Consider the following 17,035-nt stretch of genomic DNA (forward strand, 5'->3'; position numbering starts at 1 on the left):
ACAGTTGCCTCAGAGCTCACTCTGTCATCTATGAAGACATCCATTTCCACAGGCTGTAACATCTGAGCGCTCACATAGATCAAGCAGAATATTTACAAATGCATCCAGTTGAGGGAAGGGGTGTCTGTAATTATCTTCCACTTCACTGGAATACTTAACAGGGAAAATCCTCGTTCTCTGGCAGATTGCTCCAGCAGACACACCATTGGATATGTTGCCATGGAAACAAACCCTTTTCCTTCTCATATTTCTATATGTTGAAGGTTTTCAGGGCCTTTTCCCTTTTTTGCTCTTCTTGGCCTTTCAGCATTTACTGTGCATCATATGTTGGAAGTGCAATGCTCTTACTCTTCAAAAGCCAAACAAAAAACTGACAAAATTGTTTCTCCCATCTGAGCTGACCCTCTGCATCCTTCCCTCTTATTCCTCATCTGTATCATTTGATAGCTTTCTATGACAAACTAACTCTGAATCAGCAATGTGCTTTGTGTCACACAAAGTTCCTTTGACTATGGCCAAAAGCACTCCACAAGGGCAAGGGAGAAGCCCTGCTGCCCTGGACCTGTCTTGCAGATGAAGTTTTTCCCTGTTACACAATGCAGTTGAATGTCTTTTGTGGTATCGGGGGTGAGGAGGAAGGAGGTGTAAGCTTTTCCACTCATGGGAAAAAAGTGATGAAATGTGCTTTCACAGCAATGATTCCTGCCTGCAGATTCAATGCCTTGCAGTCTCTGGTGTGAAACCAACAACCAGCCACAGCCTGCTTGCTTCATTGCATAGCGCTGGATGCACTTGCTTATTAGAGTCCTGGCTGCTGAATAGCATAACAGATGAAAGAAGAGCTCTTGGAGCAGTTAAGCACTGAGGAGATGGTCCATACTATGCTGCACAGCTGCCTGTTTCCTTGCATGGTCCATTCCTCTAATGAGTCCTTCAGTTCACTCCAAACAATGCATATCTCACTGCAGGTAACTCTTAGCTCATTAAAACATTTTGAAAAGACTAGAGAAGGGTCTTATGCTGGTAGCCATCATGTTACATCCCATCAGAATTCATGGGCTGCATTTCATATAAACATTATTATGAGCACATTCCCCAGTCACTGCTTTCCTCCACTCTTTCCCTCCACAAGCTCAGCTTTGGTTACCTCTGCTCTTATTTGCTAAAGCTGACTACAAAGGATATAGTGTGTTTACGTTTTGTTGCTTCCGAGTGTGTGGGAATAATTGTCAGTCCTAGAGGGCAAACAGTGTTTTCTAGACAATTAAAAAAAAAAGGTCATTTCTTTGAATACAGCAGAGGTTTGGACAGCACTGAAGGCATTTTCTGACCCATCAAAAAAATAAGCTAGGACATCCAAAAGCACCAGAGAATGCACAGGTTTACTGCATTTGACTGCCAGGAACATGAACAGGAGCTGCATCTTATGAGTGAGATACTGAGATGGGATGGCAGGAGAGCAGATAATCAACAATCAATCTTAATGAGTGTTGGGCCTGCTGAAGAAAGAGAGAAAAATAAAAGGAGGGGTTTTCTATGAAGCAAATTGTTCTTTGGTAGTATGAGAGCATATGCTCTAAAGCCAGTCATCAACCACCATCACTAACTCCCCATAATCTACAGCAATTGGTCCACTTTTGGAGAAGGATCAGAGGGGAAGATTACCAGACCCCTGTGTGTGCACTGCTGAAAGGCTTAAGAATGCAATTGCACAGTGTACACTCCTAGGGAGATTTCTTTCTGCCATGTTCTTATCTGTGCTCTCAAAAGGGAGTCAGGTTGAGCTGACTTTTTTTTTTTGTTTAGGAGACTTGGGCTAGAAAAAGGTTTTGATGGGTTCAGAATTGGCAAAATTCCCCCAGAGTCCATAGAAAACGTTCAGAAGGCAAGGATGTGCTTGGGAAGGTGCCCTCTTTCTGGGGAGCAGAACCACAACACTGAGCACTTGAAGTTGTGGAAGGCTTTTGTCTCCAGGTCCAAATGACAGAGGAGACAAAAGTGCTAAACACACTCTGAGTTCACAGCTTAACAACAGAATTGTCTACCACCAAGGAAAGTGCTTGAGATTAAACCATTATGTAATTACACTGTAAACTCTTAATTACTTATAGCATTTTCTTCCAAAGATGCAGGGCTGAACAGAGTGTCTCTTATTTTGTAGCAATTACTGATAACAAATGGTTTAGTTAAAGCTTAGCAAAGATACTTTTAGTTGAAGCCTCTATTTTTCCACTGTGGACTGGAACTTAATATTTTTGGCCACAGCCCAAAGAGGTGACATTTCAAAGTATGAATAAAACAAGCATAACAACTTGCAATTGTGCGAAGACAACTAAGATCTACGTTTCCTCTAATTCCTTCTGTTTGCTGTTTTTTCTCACAAGCTGTACCATCTCTGTTTGGTTAAACAGACAAAAAAAAGGGCAAGAGCCATCTTTCTGATGCAGTTTTATCTAGTGCCTTACACAAGAGCGGTTGGGGAATGCTGATGGGGATGAGGTGCGGGGCCCTACCAGCAGAGATGAGACTACAGCTGTGATGAGACAAGTGGAGATGGACTGCACAGAGCTGGGAGGGTGGTTCCATGGGAAATGTAATCATCATTCTGGTGCCAGTCACAGTTAGTAGCACTGGGGCTTAAATCCCCATCATCAGGGTTATCAGTGCTGGCAGGAAAAGGGGAGCAGTTTAAGCAGATGGAATATCTCTAATCTTCCTAGCAGTTGTGTTTGTGCACTGGTGCCATGAGGGCAAATAATCTGGACATCTAAATCCCTTGTCTACACTTGGAGTGTATCCAAATGAATGTCAAGGTAAACAATCACAAATCCTGGCATGGACTGTCTACTCTGGAGGCCTCCAGCGATGTTACCAGTCTGGGTGATTGTGGATTATAGTCACTGCCAAACATACAGAGGACTTACTCTGTATGTGTCCTTTGGAGCAGCTTTCTCTTCCTGATGCGGCTTGCAGGAGCCAACCCCTGTCCTGGCACTTGAGCCAGTCTGCAGCTTTATCTTGCAGTGGAAAGGGACTATGGGACTGATAGAAAACAAGAATTTGGGACAGCTGGGAGCGCATGGGTGACAGTCTCTCCCATGAAATTTTGTGTGCACAACATTTTCCCCAAAGGAGGGTCTGTGCTCTTCAGACAGCAGCAATGTGAGGCTAAGGGGGCTTGGCTGGGCTCCTCTGAGCTACTGACATGCTGTATGGATGTGCTCCATGGCTGCCTGGCTTATATGATATAAATCAACAGAGCTGCACGGCATGGGGCAGGAGGCCAGTCTGCTTCATGGCAAGAGGATGGCTGCCTATGGGTGCAGATTGATTGTGATAGTGGCAAGGGATGCCCACCGAGATAGAGTACCACTTAAAAATGCATCCTCCAGCCACCCTACCCCAATCCAGCATTTTGGCCCCTTTCTAGAGCCCATAGCTGCCGCCTGCCTCAGAGCTTAAATGGTACCTGCTTCTGTCCAGAGGCTGCTTCCTATCCCTGCCACAGACCAGCTGCAGTCCATCTTGCTTCTATATACCCCTCCTAACTCCTTCAGAGTTACCCACCTCATTCATGAAGTTTGCCACCCCCTCCCACTGTTTGATTTTTTTTTCAAATGTGTCCCTTTTTTCGTCATTCTTGTAAGTGACAATTTCTGCTGGGTAGTGTGGCTGCCTCAGAGACTCCTTACCTGACTTCCCAAGGGAACAATTGCTCCAGTCCATCATGAAGATGTGCAAACAGCTGGCTGCAGGAAGCACTTACCAAAATTTCTCCTCTGAATGAATCAAAGGCCACAAAAAAGATGTCTAGGGAAAACGACTTATGCTAGTCCGACTGTTGTTGACTTGTACTGAAGGTACAGTAACTTTGTCTTTTTATAACTCTGTCAATCATTTGTTTAAAAACTGAGGGGGTTTTGGTAAAGGAGGACAAACTAATTGGGCATTTGGGCCAAGTTTGAGAGAAGATACCAGTATTTTGAAATCGCTAATTTTGGACACAGATAAAAATTTTATTTGAGTGATTTTGTAATTGAACTTAAAAACAATGAAAAACTACAAATATTGCTTAAAAAAAGGTGACCTTGCAGAAAAGAAGAAAATGAGAACATCTTTTCAGAGTGATTAAATAATTCCAAACTGTAAGTGTGGTCAGTTTGGAAAGAATGAAAGAGGTCAGGCTGGATCCAGAATAAACTCCTTTGCTTAAAATCTGCTTAAAATATTGTTCTGGGTTGAATGTTTTTGAAGGCTATATAAAAATATATAAACATCTTCTCAGCTCCACTTTGCACAACAGTAAGAAGTGCTAGAGGTGGACTTGCAGACTTTCAAATAGAGGCGATCCTATTTTTGTACACTACAGAAAGAAAGAGACAGTCGTGGCACAGCAGAATGTACAACGTCTGAAGAAAAGAACAGGGGGAAAAAGAAATACAGGGAGAAAGGATATTGTTCTGTCAGCAAAAAAAAGAAGCCTTGGCAATATATATTTGTTTTATGATGATACGTTTTATTAATGACATTTTAAACACCATTTTGGCTTGTTTAAACACCAGTTTTATACAGATTTAACAAAATTAGTTTACAAAACATTTGAATTAAGTCAGGCAATCCCTAAGAGCATGGGCACCTGTATCATAAGTGTTTATATTGGCTTAGCTTCTGTCAGTAAATCATCCTTTGCTGCCCAGCTTCTTCCCACAGCAGTTGCTTGATTGCATAGCAAGTGGCTTTGCCTCCCTCTCTCTCTCTGGAATTTGACCCCATTCCCCTGGAGCAGAACAGCTGTGAGCAGGGAAGACAGGTGGAATGAAGGCCTGTGCCCCTGGTGAGCTTTTTGCTGGGAAAAAGAGGTGGGCTTTTTCCTGAGGAGGAAAAAGAGGCAGAGGGGATGGGTAGCGGCTTTGCAGATGCAATGCCTGCATCAGCTCAGAGATGCAGCTTGTAGCTGACTACGGGTGGAGCTCTGGCTCACCCAACAGCCATTTTAGTTTCAGGAGCTCAGACACAAGCAAAAAAGGTTTTTTGGTTTTGTTTTTTTGAAGCAAGTGAGCAGCACATATGAAGGTGCCATTTCATCATGTTTTGTCCCCATGCTGGCTAATTTCTTCCTGACTGAAAATATTTTGTGAAAATGTCTTTTTGCCTAAGTCACAGGGATACTGCTGTTGGTTTCCTTTGCCTCACACTGAAGGATTCTTTACTGACTACTGCAGTGTGGGCCCAAGAGAGGTGCAGAGCAGCATGTGCCCCTTGCAAACCAGCCTCCATTAGCTGACATCTGACATATTTGTACTTTCCTGTGTTTTACTTGTTGCTGCAACTGCACATCAGCAGGTGGCATTTCAGCCTAGACCTATGGCAGATGCATGAGGAGGAGAGAAAGTGGCCGCGGCCTGTGGAGCAGCATAGATTCCCAGAACCTGTCATGGAGGATCAGCTGCCTGGCCCTCAGCGTGTCTTCTGTCGCATCAGCCGAGGGTGCTGGCCGTGTCCGGATGTTCACAGGTGATGTTGCTCTGTGGAAAAATTGGGAGCAGAGCTTCCCAGTGAGATGACAAGCGCACATCTGTAAAAAACCAATTGTGTAAGCCTCCAGTGGGGAAGGAAGAATGCGTGTTCCCCAATGTGTTGTGACTCTGACCAGTGTCTGGATAATGTTATTTCTGTAGTCTTAATTTTGTAGTGACCGCTTGCAAGTACCCTCCGCAGAGCAGGACTGGTCTCCCAGACCGGACCAGGATGAGAGACGCAGGCGACATTCAGATCCACCGGCCCCTGGGACTTGGCAGGAGCCTCCTGGGGCACAGGGGAGGCAGACCACCGCGGCCTCTCTTCCTGGAGGTCAGCCGGACAGCAAAGGCTGAAGGGCACGGCGACCTCTCTGCCCGAGGGTCTGCCAGCAGACACCAGGGACAGCGCGGGGCGGCAGGAGCACACACAGCCCACCTTGCCAACACACAGACTGCCCCCCTCCTTGCACAGAACACCCACCCCACATAGATTCCACCCTCTCCACCACCCACACAACGTGCACACACACACACGCACACATGCGTGCACACACATGCACACACATGCACATGTGCGCATACACACGCGCACATGTGCACACACATGCACACACATGCACATGTGCGCATACACACGCGCGCATACACACACGCGCACACACACGTGCGCACACATGCACACACACACACATGCGCGCACACACACACATGCGCACACACACGCGCAGACACGCACACACGCAGACACACACACGTGCACACACATGCACGTGCACATGCACACACACGTGCACACACGCATGCACACACACATGCGCACACATGCACACGCGCGCAGACACGCACATGTGCACACACGCGCACACACGTGCACACAAGCACACGCGCGCGTGCACACACACACACGCGTGAGCGCGCACACACACAGACGCACACACGTGCACACATGGACGTACACATGCACACACACACAGAGGCACACACGCGGACGCACACACGCAAGCAGACACACACAGGCACACGCACACACACGGACACACGCGCACACGCACACACACACGCGCGCGCACACACACACACACACACACACACACACACACACACACACACACACACACACACACACACACACACACAGACCCGTGCACACCCCCCCTCCCAGCCCCCCAAGCCTCCCGCCGAGCCCGGGGCCCGCGAGCGCCACCTGCCGGGCGGAGCCAGGCCGGTGCCGCCCCCGCGCTGCCGCCGCCCCGCTCCACTCTGAGGTAGGGGCTGGCCGCTCTCCCCAGCCCGGCGGCACAGCTCCTGTCCCTTTATTAATTTCTGCTTCACACTTCCCCTGGCCTCGCCTCGCCGCTGCGGCCGTCCAAGATGCTCGCTCTCACTAGGGCATCCTTCCCAATCTGGTACCTATCAAGCTAAATGAGGCATAATTAGGAATAATTATGACATGACATGGTCTGGAATGAGAAGCAGATGGGGTTCCCCCAGGATGCACCATGTTGGATTTCAGGGAGGAGGGGATGGGGACAGAGTGGGGACATGGCCGTCTGTCATGATTTCCTACCTGTTGTCACCTCTGCTGGCAGCAGCTGGAGACACTGTCCTGGCCAGCAGTGTACTGCAGCAACACCTGTGATGTGGGTCTCTGCTGGGAGACACCTGTTTTGGTCACTTGTGGCTGCTCGGCAGTGGTTTCACTCTGTTAGAAAAGTTAAGTAGCACCTGAGTTTGGCCATGTGTGCTGTCCCTCTGATTCCTTCTTCTATGCAACATTGTTCCTAACTTGGCGGTAACATACGGAGTTTTTCTCCAAAAAGTAGGTGGAAAAGAGAGAAGTGAGGAGTATTGCCTTTTGGTACCGGCAGAAGCCTCTGGTGCTGAACTGAAGAAGCCAGGAAGGTGTTTTCACGCATCCTTTGTGTCGCCTCTGAAGGACGCTCAGCTGCTCTGTGTTTTAGGGTGGGCAGTGAAAGGGCAGTGATGCTGGAAAGGTACTGACTGCTGCTAGGAAGAGGGATGTTTAAGGGAACCCTCACCCCTTGGCTCCTCAGGGAAGATGCTCCTTTGACGGGGGTAAGGGAAGGGTCCCATGTTTTTGGCACATTTATTTGCCTTGGCACCTGTACAGGAGCAGCAGGCAGTGTGGGTTTTGACTGGAGATGTGTGGTGCAGTGGATCCACATCGATGTGTTGAGGAAGGGTAAGACTGTGAATTGTCATGCAAGCATCCATTTCTCATAAAAAAGTGATGTCATCCAAGAAAATCCATGCCTAAGAGAAGGTATAACCACTCTTTCCCCATTACGATAAAGTGGAGGGCCCTTATTGCTGGTGTTTTGTTACTCTTGCATATTTGGGTACATCCCTCTGGGGAGAAAGTCAAAGCTTAACACAGAAGAGGTGGTGATATCATGGGATGGACTTTAATTCCAAGGGAAGCACTGTCTTTAGGGCCTCTTTAGCTACCTTGCTGTTAGGAGGCACAGACAGGAGGCAAGAGGCCAGACTAGCACAGGTCTCAGAACAGGTTGTTGGGAGTCAGGACACATAGGAACAGAAGATCATTGTGCTGCTCTCCCCTTCATCTGCCCTTTGCCCTTCACAGCCATGCCACCAAGGCAATACCTGAAATGCAGTACAACTGGTTTGCTTTCAGCCTTTGCTATACAACCTTGGCTGCAGGGAGAGTATCCAGAGGAAGAAGTTGCTTCCATTTTTTTCTGGATAAATCTTGCTTGTTACAGAGAGGTGTTTTTCATTTAGTCTTTCAAGCAGCTATTTTTTAAGTTGCTCCTGCTCCTAGTTGCCATAACTATAGATTTGATGTTCCCAGCAAAAAGCTTTTTTCCTACTAAATGAAGGCAAAGTAAGATTTTCTTAAGAATGTTATGGGAGATGGATAGGTGCACCCAGGAGTATTCAGGAGCTGCAGGCTAGTTCTGCTTGGACACACAGTCATTCCATGTCTGCTTCTGTTCAGCTAGGATTGCTTGTGACATCTCCAGTACCTGACATAGTGGAATTCACCCTACTAACCACTATTCTTGCCTCCTTGGGGTAGATTATCTAGCATTGGGTCTTCTTGCTTGTTTCAAGGTTTCTGCCATGTCTCATATATTAATGAACAGCCCAGTTGAACAGTGGATTTGCAGAATAATTCCTCCTAAGGAGCTGTCTTTGTGATGTGATAGTACTGGCTGTAGGTTTTTAGTTTGCTAGGGCTTGGAAGTTCTGGATTTACCAAGGCTGATGGAGTTCTCGACATTTTTCCTGGTGAGTGGGAATGAAGAGCAGTATTACTGATTTTATCTCTGCAGGGAATTTTCAAAATCAAACTGAAGAATCACTTCTGGAAAATCAGATTGTCATCTCAGAATTCTTTAAAAGTGCCATGCTGTTAACACCTTTTCATGCCAGAACAGTTGAAATATCTATTATTCTTATTTAATTTAATTTTCAAAACCACTAAAGGGAAGATTTTTCTTAGTATTTCTTGAAACCCCCTTTCTAGAATAGCTGCTTCTATTTCTTTATAGTGAAATATTTTATCACACTAATAGAAAGGGAAGGTGGGTGCATCTTGTTCAGCTTTACTCATAGAAAAGTTAAGCGTTTAAGCACAGCTTGTTGTTTGGTGTCCTTACATGGCCAGGGAGAGAAACATAAATGAACAGCATGCTCCAGTGAGGTCATACTGTAACTTGAGCAAGAAGAGAGATACCTCCCTCTTGCAGAGCACTAAGCCAGTAGTACTGCCCACTTCTTGTTTGTTTTGTAATCAGACCTATTGAATCCCTAGATGTTTCTGTTTCTCCCCTTTTGCTATAGAGGGAACCCAAATGAATGATTTTGCCCAGAAGCTTAATTGTTAGAAATCTAAAATTAATATGATGAATGTTACCTCATAGGTCTAGTTCAACTTTTAAAAAGGGAATGAGGTATTTATGTCATTTGGACATTTTTGAGAATGTCCTTCATTGGTAATTGCAGTAATTAGTATACTCCATACCCCTTGAGTATGCATAACTGAAGCTTGGCTACTTCAAGAGATATTGCTTGGCTTCTTGGAGAGATATTGCTCATGAGCATAATGCTGTTGTTGGCTTATACACTGTGACACAGGCTGTGTTCACACACACTGATTGTGCCCCCCTTGGGCATCCTAGATAGCACTTTTTCTGTGATGGCATCTTTCATCATGTCCAGTTTTAAGAACTATCTTCAAGAGCAAGACAAACTGGGGAAGATTTTATGCTAGAATCATTCTAAGAATAGAAATCTGCTGGTTATCTGTTCAAGATGCCTCTTGGGTTTATTGCCTTGTGGGCTTTTGCATCCTTTCTTGAAAGTATAGGTAGATGTTCTTTTTGAAGCAGATCAAACTAGAAGACCCTCTGTGCTGGCTGATTTGTGTAGCCGCACAGGTTATAGACTTGTAGCAGTATATGTACCTTGAAATTGCCCAGTGCTGGGTTCTGGCAAGCTTTCTAGATGACTGTACTACAGTTTGTAGTAACTGAGACAGAGTGAGGTCAGGTCATATGAATGGTGCTTATGGAATGGAAATAATCTCACCTTTCCTGGACTGCTGGACATCTAAGGGTCAGCATCTGTAATTTAGACACAAATCAGATTCAGAAAAGAAATGTGTGCCTAAAGTTAGATTCTCATGTGACCTATAGATGCCACAAGATAAGTTAGTTAAAGAAGACTGATGAGATGTCTATCTCTCTCACAAACATTTTTTTCCTATTTTTAATAAATGCTTTTATCTACATTTTTAGTTTTATGAATATTTTTGTAGATATTATCTACTCTCAGCTCTCTCATTACAGCTCCAGTCTGAAAAACCCAACTTGGCATAAGCAAACATCTAGTCTACTTCCTCTTGATTCTGTGTGGGAGTTGCTTCTAACATAGAGAGGTGATGGGGCAGCTAAGTCCAGATAATAGGAATTATTGTCTTTGCTGTTGTCTCGTTTATGTCCTTCAGGCTGGTGAACAATAGAGAATGCAAACTACTTCCCCTTTCTCTGTGTCTTTTCCACATTTTGGCACCTATAAGCTGACACAGGGACATGGCTCTGCTTGGAAAAGTTGAGGGAAAGCACAGCATTAACGATTCACTAATCAGATAATGTAGAGTCTTGGTTACTGACCATTCCCACAGTGGTTTTGTTCTCTCTTCAGCTGGTAGGATGTGCACCAGTAAGGATATTTCCTGTTCAGCATATGGCTAAGTTTCACCTTGAGACCTCAGTTCTGTCAGCAGTTTAAAGATTAAATGCCACCTCTCTAAGTGAGTGTCAGGATCACCACAAAAATCACTGAAAGGTAAGACACAATCCCTTAGGAACATCTCATTGATCCTCTCATGGTTCCCAAGAAGTACTGAATGCATGACTGTCTATTTCACCAGATTAGCTGATTTAGTTACACATCCCTTGGGCTTTTCAGGGGGAATTTGTATCCTTGGAAGATGCAAAAGTCAAATAAAAGCTACTCCAAACCATACCAAACAGCATTACTCACTTCAGCAAAATGCAGGTGTCCCCTGGGTCTGGAAAAGAGCTATTTCTGTTGGTCCAGCTGAAACCAGCCCAATTCCACTGTCTCCAGTGAAACTGCATGCTATGCATCTTGATTATTGCTGCTGGCATCCAGCATGGGGTCTAAAAGCTGTCACACTGGAGAAAGACCTTAAGGCTTTTTCAAAGCTAAATGATTCCATGATTCTATGATCTATGTCTTCACTCAGATTCAGAGGGTCTGGATCATAATCTCCCCCCCAGCCAGCTGGTAAATGGATGTGTCTACATGTAGTGCCCTTGAGAGTTGTTGAGAAATGCTGTGCATATTGCATGACTGACGCTTTCCCAAGGAAACATTTTTTTCCCCTTTATTTTCTTTATTTCCCCCACCTCCTACCCCTTCATGTTTTCTAAAGTGGCTCTTCTTGTTGTCTGATATTCAGCTGTGAAGATGGAAGGTGGCTTGTCCTGACTGTGAAGGCATGGAGACAGCAGTCATGCTTCCAAGGCAGTGTTCATGGCCATTTTCTTCAAGGAAAAATGTAGAGAATATTTTTTTCATCTTTTTTAATTGCAGGGGGCAGGGGGAAATGCAATGAATGGTTAGACTTGCCTGGTATCCAGCATAAATAGTCATTTTGGTAGGAATTAAGGAGTCAACTTCAGCTGATAATTTGTTACACATATGCAAAGCTCTCTGGTGGTCATCAAACATTTTATTTTCATTTTTGAGTTTTATCTAAACATATATGGCCATTTGTAAGATTTATTTTGTGCATGTGAGTTTTTAAGGGGGAATTTTACAAATGTTGGTGTAACATTTTAAAAAGAGTTTTCCCACACATTTTCATCAGTTCTTTCTATTAAAAATCATATTGTTCAGTGGCCCAATAATGTTTTCTTGGAAAATTAACTTGGCCTGAGAAATGCCATGTGTATTTTGCAGGCAATGGAAACTGATGGAAACTGTTCCTGTGCAATTAAAGAAAATTTGGGGAGTCTTTTAGAGTTAGAATTATTTCAATTTATCAAGTACTGAAACTTTGACTTCACCATAACACTTTCTTTTAAACCTCCATCTTAGAAGCAGATTTTTAACAGCTCTCCAAGGGTGGCTGACTCTCTGGACTAGAACAAAGAAAGTGGTGAAAGAAAGAAAAAGAAAGGATACATGAAAGCACACCCAGGGGATCTAAAACCTAGTCGCAGAAGGCTCAGATAAACCTCAGCCTTCTAGTCTTTGGTGGGCAAGGCAGCCATGTAGCCCCTTTGGGGTGCTAGCAGTGAGCTCTTTGCTAGGTGATTGCAGGACAGATTACCAATGATGCAATGTGTCCAAGGCCTGCCAAAGAGCAGCTAGAGAGGAGAACTTGCTGCAGAGCTAGGGTCAACCTGATGCTCATGTTATCATGTTGAGAACTGTGGCAGATTTGGATTGCTTGTTGTCTGGATAGGCACCACCCCAATCTGATTACTGAAATGCTGTAAATTTGCACATAAGTGGGTAAAAGAATCACTTACGAAACTTTGGCAGATAGTTCATATACATTTGCTTATGACATGGGTAGAGTCTTCATCTTGCTGCTGAGCTGGGTAGAAAGTGTAGGAGTCAGGAAAAGAGCTGGGAGCCATGCTGTTCTCAGGTCACTATCCTGATTATAGTCTTAAGTAATTTCTCAGGCACAATTCTCTCCTTTATTGAACAGCAATAATAGCCATTACCTGCCCTGCCAGGCTGCTGAGAAAATTGAATAGTTAATCAATTTGATAATGGTATGATATTGCAAGGCAAGCAAATTCGGGCCTGATCTAGCTTTGGCAGAGAGGTATGGGTTATACAGTGGATGACATTAGGATCCTGTCTGTGATATAGTGCAGAGGTGATGGACTTCAAGGCCCTTCTGTAATCCAATAATTTTTATCAAGAAAGAGAGTTAGTTCCCTTCTTATCAAAAGCTCGTTAGCATTTTTATAATGATATGGCTTGGTTTGAACCAATGACCTTGCATTTCTTTAGTCTCCTAAGTCAGCCCCTGATATATGCTAAAAAAAGGTTCTTTCTTTTCTGATCTCAAAAAGAATAAAAATCAGAACAAAGAACTTTGAAGTGCTACAAAGCAGTAGGAAGCCACGTCAAGCCATTGGACAGCATGAGAATTTAAGTCTGGATTAAATTGCCAACTTGCTGAACAACCCTCCTGAAGAGATGTCACTTTTCACTCAGAGGTGGACACTTGTTCTCTTCTGTGTGTGCACATGTGAGGGAGGCAGGCAGGGAAGGGGAGGAACAAGGCTGGTGTAGCAACACAGTCTCTATCAGCCACTGAGTGCACTTGGTTAAGCAATTTGCAGCAACTGAGATGATCTGCATTGACTTATGAGATGCAGAAAAGGTTTGTCCAAGTCGTACAGCAGGTAACAGGCTTACTAGGTTGTCCATTTTCTCAGACAGCAGCTCACTGTTCTTCCATTAGATTTGTGGGGTGGTAAGAGACACAGGTGGAAAGAGAGGTTATTTGTCTCCAGTGAAATGGCATTGTTTCTATTGAACAATGGGGAAAAAAAATTCTTCATAACTCTCTCTAAAATAAGAAAAATCTTGTGTTCCTCTGTTGTCTGAGATAAGGGGCTAGTGTGCCAATGAGTTTTTCATTGGAGTCTGCAGAAGTACGCAATTTGCATCCTTCAGGAATATTGCCTTATATTTGGAGATAGTAGCCTCATCCCCAGAATGTATGTTTCTTTCCCATAAACAAAAACTTCAGGATCCAACTCAAGAAAAAAGTTCCATTCCATTTCTCTCTTCTGCACTTCCTCGCTTCCCCCACAGCCAGGCATGATCTCATTTTCTCATACTGGTGAGAAAAGTTGCATACCTACTTTCAAAGTGATGTCTGTCCCCCTTAGGTCTGCTCTCTTCTTCCAGCTGCTGTGGGGCCAAGGGCTGCTGGAACAACTGCAGTGCTGCCAGCCTGGCTCCCACCAGGCAGGCAGATCCTCTCTGTGTTCAATAAAACTATGCAATAGCCTTAAGCCATTAGACTGTGGCTGCTACTCTTATTGTGTGACATTGAGGTCAACACTTAACTCTATTCACATATATGTCTCTGTAGGTGAATGCAAATCAGTCCAGGAGGAACTTTTCCACTAACATATTTGGAATGGGGGACTGGGGGAAGTGCTACTTTCACCTGAGGAACTGTGAGGAATTGGTCTTTGTAATCTTTTTCCTTCCTTCTGTGGCACAGATTTGGAGCAGGGGTGGGAGGGAGGGCCATTCCAACAACAGAGTATTTGCCCTATATATGTTTTAGGGCAATCGCTTTTCTGATGGTTTTCTGACAAAGCTTTTAATTCCTTTTATTGATGTAATAATTGATCTCCTAACAGCGCAGCCTGAGATGCTACCAAGCATTTCCAATGGGCTCAGACTAAATAGCATGCAATTCCTCCATTCAGCTGTGATAACACGTCTCTGGAATGATCCTGTAGATGAGATCAGGATGAAGCAGGCTATCTCTGGCTTGTGTATAGCAATTCAGGGGAAATGGGAGCATCCCACAAGACATTGTTCAGGGATAACCTTCCAGAAGGGATATTTTTGCTTAATCTCTGCTACTTAGAATCTGCTTTTTATACCCTGCAATACACACAAAGCTCCTAAAAGTTCCCATCCATTACAAGATGCATGAATCCTACTCTATATTTTTCTAAATTCTTAACCTGAATGACATCTTCTAGCAATAAGTTTCACAAGTCATTTAGATGTCACGTGGAAAATGTTTCACTGTATCTGACTTTGTTGTAATTGAATTTCCTTCCATTTCCCGCACAAGGCAATAATTTTGCCTTCACTTTCCTTTGATATTTTTATCTCTTGCAGCCCTCACTTATTTATTGCCTCTTGAAATCAAGCAAAGACAATCATTCTCATTTCTCTTTATGTCACAGTCTCTTTACTCCTCTAGGTTTTTGCTGCTCAGTTTTTCATTCAGTTTCTGTGATGTCTTTCTTGCTATCTTGGTCCTGCTGAAGTTAGAGGCAAAATGAGTGGATGGCTTTATTAGTGCCTGGGTTTCACTTTAATAGCTTGAAAGGAGATGTTTCAAGTGAAGCTGCATCACAGTTTTGTCTTCCGAGGGTACAGCCCTCTTTGTAAGTTACTGATGCTACCAGGTATTCAGGTTATTTCCTACTCAGAGGAAGAAATGCCTAAGAGTTGTGATAACTTTAATTGCTTGTCAGGACACTTTCAAAAATTTAATAGTAGCTGCTGTTTGGCATCCAGAAATGCACTCAGGTTCTCTAGGATAAATTATGCTGGAAGAAGTGAATTTGTCATCCTTATCAAAATTATCAGCTTGCATTACTTTTCACAAAGATAATAATTTCAAGTTAGTTAAGTGATTTCTGGTTTTTAGACATGAAGATCTTCATGGTCTCCAGTTAAATCCATCCTATGCTTGGCATTGGCCTCAGAGTTTTTACAAGGATGAAAAGCTTGCATTTCCTGTTGTTAGCTCTTTTGTAAAGGATAGCAAACATTGCTGTGGGTGCCTAGGTCTGTATTTAATTGAAGGAAACAATGCTTGAAATGGCATGGTTGGCTTCATCTCTCTAATGTCTGAGACACAGAGGAATGAATCACCGGTGTGGAAGAATGGCTTGCTTCTTTCCCCCTTGATAAGGCCCAGCACAGTGTCAGGCTGGAACCTGAAAATGTATAGCTTCAAACCAGCTGTGGATATGTAAGATGCCAGGTGGATTCCCATTCACTTCCAAGTCAGACCACAGGCCTGGCAGGCCATGTGTGGGCTGCTGTAGATACAGGAGCCCATCCATTCATGAATTCTGATCTGGTTTTCTCACTTCTCCCTTGGTTCATCTACAAACTTCCTTCTTCTTTCCTGGCAGGGAATTCCATCATCATGAGGTCTGAGACAATTGGTCCTTAACAGACTTGGAGTAAATACATAATGAAAATTATGATGATGACACAGACAGCAATAAATTTTTCCTGGAAATAGTAAAAACAGAACCTGAAGGATAGAGTTTGTTGTGCCTATAAATGAATATGGGTGACTAGGAGGCTGCTGAGTTCATGATGTGGTAGACTGACCAGAATTGCTTCTTGCTCTCTTTTTGCTCCCCTCCTGATTGGGATTCACCTGTTATCTTTTGTCTTAGCATATCAATTTTGGCTTGTAATTGCTTCCAATCATCAAAGAGAAATAAACAAGCTTTTAAAATAAATGAGTGTTGGAATTTAACCCCATTCATAAAACACTCCAGTCTTTTTACCATTCCTCAGTTCTGGCCTCCAGTCCCACTCCCGGCTTTGCTGCTCTGATAGACAGATAAATCTCACTTCACTTTTCCATAGTAGTAACACCGTGGTGCTGTCCTTCCAGCCCACATATCTCATGTCACTGGCTGTGCACTGCCCTGAGTACTCCTGAGCAGAGCTGAGACTTCAGGGGCCTGTGATGTGATTTTTGCTCATGGAGGTCTCCTCAAGCTGTTGATGTGCTTCTGTTGAAGCGAAGTTGGCGGTCAAGAGTTTTCTTTTGCATAGTCAGTGGCCAGGCATCTACTGTTTCCTTGCCCTTTTCTCTCTTAGTAGGCTTCTCCCCATTCAGTGTCATGACTTCTCACAACCTTTGAAATAGTCTCTTTTCTGGGAGTCTCCCATGTCCCTTACCTCTGAGAAAAGTGCTCCATTTGAAGACACTTTTCTTGGTCACTTGTGGGTTTTCTGGAGAGGAGATGGGAATTGATCACCTTTATCCATATAGGCTTGGTGAAGTTGACCCATCCTGTCAGTGACTTCCTCATCACTGTGACTCTCCAGGATGGCTTTCACAGCAGAGGAAGAGGAATGCACAGAGAGGAGTGGGCAGTTCCCCCTCCACCAAGCTGTTTTGAGATTTTGGTGACTGCTTTCCCTCAAGGCGCCATGTTCTGACAGAGGAGATGACTGGT

The sequence above is a fragment of the Pithys albifrons genome, chromosome 3 (assembly GCF_047495875.1).
Source record: "Pithys albifrons albifrons isolate INPA30051 chromosome 3, PitAlb_v1, whole genome shotgun sequence".
NCBI classification, from domain to species: Eukaryota; Metazoa; Chordata; class Aves; order Passeriformes; family Thamnophilidae; genus Pithys; species Pithys albifrons.